Here is a 3853-nt window from a genome sequence, read left to right as displayed (position 1 = left end):
CATCCTCGCACCCACAAACTGATGGGCAAACCGAAGTGGTGAACCGAAGCCTCTCCACACTACTATGAGTCCTTGTCAAGAAGAATTTGAAGTCATGGGAAGATTGCATCCCGCATGCGGAGTTTGCCTACAACCGCGCCAAGCACTCTACAACAATGAGAAGCCCGTTCATGGTTGTCTACGGGTTTGAACCACCTACGGCGATTGACCTCCTTCCTCTTCCGCTACATGAGCAAGTAAACATGAACATCGACAAGCGAGCACAATACATGAAGAAGCTACTTGAAGATACAAGGGCAACAATCGAGCAACAAGTTCTTCGTCAAGCAACACGCCGCAACATGAAGAAAAAGGCGCAGATCTTCAGTGAAGGAGACCTAGTGTGGATACATCTTCGCAAGGACCGTTTCCCTCAAGAAAGAAACTCCAAGCTCAAGCCCTGAGGCGATGGTCCCTTCAAGGTCCTCAAGTGCATCAACGACAACGCCTACGTCATCGACATACTGATACGTCTCCGACGTATCGATAATTTCTTATGTTCCATGCCACATTATTGATGATATCTACATGTTTTATGCATACTTTATGTCATTATTATGTGTTTTCCGGAACTAACCTATTGACGAGATGCCGAAGGGCCAGTTGCTATTTTTTGCTGTTTTTGGTTTCAGAAATCCAAGTAAGGAAATATTCTCGGAATCGGACGAAATCAACGCCCAGCATCCTATTTTTACACGAAGCTTCCAGAACACCCGGGAAGGACCAGAGGTGGGCCACAGGGGCCCCAGGAGGGTGGCCGGCGCGGCCCAGGCCCTGGCCGCGCCACCATACCCCCTCACCGCCTCGTCGTCCCTCCGACTCCGCCTCTTCACCTATATAAAGGTTCTCGACCTAAAACCTCGAGACGGAAAAGCCACGGTACGAGAAACCATCCAGAGCCGCCGCCATCGCGAAGCCAAGATCTGGGGGACAGGAGTCTCTGTTCCGGCATGCCGCCGGGACGGGGAAGTGCCCCCGGAAGGCTCCTCCATAGACACCACCGCCATCTCCATCACCGCTGCTGTCTCCCATGAGGAGGGAGTAGTTCTCCATCGAGGCTCGGGGCTGTACCGGTAGCTATGTGGTTAATCTCTCTCCTATGTACCTCAATACAATGATCTCATGAGCTGCCTTACATGATTGAGATTCATATGAGTTTTGTATCACAATTCATCTATGTGCTACTCTAGTGATGTTATTAAAGTACTCTATTCCTCCTGCATGGTGTAAAGGGGCAGTGTGTGCATCATGTAGTACTTGGCGTAGTTTATGATTGTGATCTCTTGTAGATTATGAAGTTAACTATTACTATGATGGTATTGATGTGATCTATTTGGTTATGTTGATCTATCTTGCACTCTAAGGTTATTTAAACATGAATATCGAATATTGTGGAGCTTGTTAACTCCGGCATTGAGGGTTCGTGTAATCCTACACAATTAGTGGTGTTCATCATCCAACAAGAGGGTGTAGAGTCTAACATCTATCTATTTATTTATGTGATCAATGTTGAGAGTGTTCACTAGTGAAAGTATAATCCCTAGGCCTTGTTCCTAAATACTGCTATCGCTGCTTGTTTACTGTTCTACTGTATTTGTACTGTCTGCAATATTACCACCATCAATCACACGCCAGTCCTGGACAGCAAAGCACTTTTCTGGTGTTGTTGCTACTGCTCATACTTATTCATACCACCTGTATTTCACTATCTCTTCGCCGAACTAGTGCACCTATTAGGTGTGTTGGGGACACAAGAGACTTCTTGCTTTGTGGTTGCAGGGTTGCTTGAGAGGGATATCTTTGACCTCTTCCTCCCTGAGATCGATAAACCTTGGGTGATCCACTTAAGGGAAACTTGCTGCTGTTCTACAAACCTCTGCTCTTGGAGGCCCAACACTGTCTACAAGAATAGAAGCTCCCGTAGACATCAAGCACTTTTCTGGCGCCGTTGCCGGGGAGGAAAGGTAAAAGGCACTCATACTCTGGTTCCAGGTAACTAAGTACTTTTCTGGCGCCATTGTGTGTGTGCTCGAAGCTATTTCCTTTAGATACTGCAATTGCATCTTTTTGTTTCTTGTTTACACTAGTTAGGCATAATGGAAAACAACAAAAATATGAGAGATCTTTATGAACTTTATCTTGAATTAGGACATGATATGTTTGAAGAGAGAATTAAAAAACCCATGGAACTTTATATGCATACTAGTGGGAATCTTTTTAGTCCCCCAAGCATTGAGGAGAAATTTTTCTTTGATGATACTTTGCCTCCAATTTATGATGATTATAATGATAGTAGTCTTTTGTTGCCACCTACTATGGAGAGTACATTTTATGATGATTATACTATGCCTCCTACACTTGATGAGAATAATAATGATAGCTACTTTGTTGAATTTGCTCCCACTACAACTAATAAAAATGACTATGCTTATGTGGAGAGTAATAATTTTATGCATGAGACTCATGATAAGAATGCTTTATGTGATAGTTATATTGTTGAGTTTGCTCATGTTGCTACTGAAAGTTATTATGAGAGAGGAAAATATGGTTGTAGAAATTTTCATGTTACTAAAACACCTCTCTATATGCTTAAAATCTTGAAGCTATACTTGTTTTATCTTCCTATGCTTGTCACTTTGCTCTTCATGAACTTGTTTATTTACAAGATTCTTATGCATAGGAAGCATGTTAGGCTTAAATGTGTTTTGAATTTGCCTCTTGATGCTCTCTTTTGCTTCAAATACTATTTCTTGCGAGTGCATCATTAAAACTGCTGAGCCCATCTTAATGGCTATAAAGAAAGAACTCCTTGGGAGATAACCCATGTGTTATTTTGCTACAGTACTTTGTTTTATATTTGTGTCTTGGAAGTTGTTTACTACTGTAGCAACCTCTCCTTATCTTAGTTTTGTGTTTTGTTGTGCCAAGTAAAGTCGTTGATAGTAAGGTTCATACTAGATTTGGATTACTGCGCAGAAACAGATTTCTTTGCTGTCACGAATCTGGGCAAAATTCTCTGTAGGTAACTCAGAAAATTATGCCAATTTACGTGAGTGATCCTCGGATATGTACGCAACTTTCATTCAATTTGAGCATTTTCATTTGAGCAAGTCTGGTGCCACAATAAAATTCGTCTTTACGGACTGTTCTGTTTTGACAGATTCTGCCTTTTATTTCGCATTGCTTCTTTTGCTATGTGGGATGGATTTCTTTGTTCCATTGACTTCCAGTAGCTTTGGACAATGTCCAGAAGTGTTAAGAATGATTGTGTCACCTCTGAACATGTGAGTTTTTGATTATGCACTAACCCTCTAATGAGTTTGTTTCGAGTTTGGTGTGGAGGAAGTTTTCGAGGGTCAAGAGAGGAGGATGATATACTACGATCAAGAAGAGTGAAAAGTCTAAGCTTGGGGATGCCCCGGTGGTTCACCCCTGCATATTTCAAGAAGACTCAAGCATCTAAGCTTGGGGATGCCCAAGGCATCCCCTTCTTCATCGACAAATTATCAGGTTCCTTCTCTTGAAACTATATTTTTATTCAGTCACATCTTATGTACTTCACTTGGAGCGTCTGTGTGCTTTTGTTTTTGTTTTTGTTTGAATAAATGCTTGTGTGGGAGAGAGACACGCTCCGCTGGTTCGTAGGAACACATATGTTCTTAGCCTTTAATTTTCATGGCGAAGGTTGAAACTGCTTCGTTAATTTGTTATATGGTTGGAATCGGGAAATGCTACATGTAGTAATTTGTAAAATGTCTTGGATAATGTGATACTTGGCAATTGTTGTGCTCATGTTTAAGCTCTTGCATCATAT

Source organism: Lolium perenne, chromosome 4, assembly GCF_019359855.2.
Source record: "Lolium perenne isolate Kyuss_39 chromosome 4, Kyuss_2.0, whole genome shotgun sequence".
NCBI lineage: Eukaryota > Viridiplantae > Streptophyta > Magnoliopsida > Poales > Poaceae > Lolium > Lolium perenne.
Note: the sequence above shows the minus strand (reverse complement) of the source record.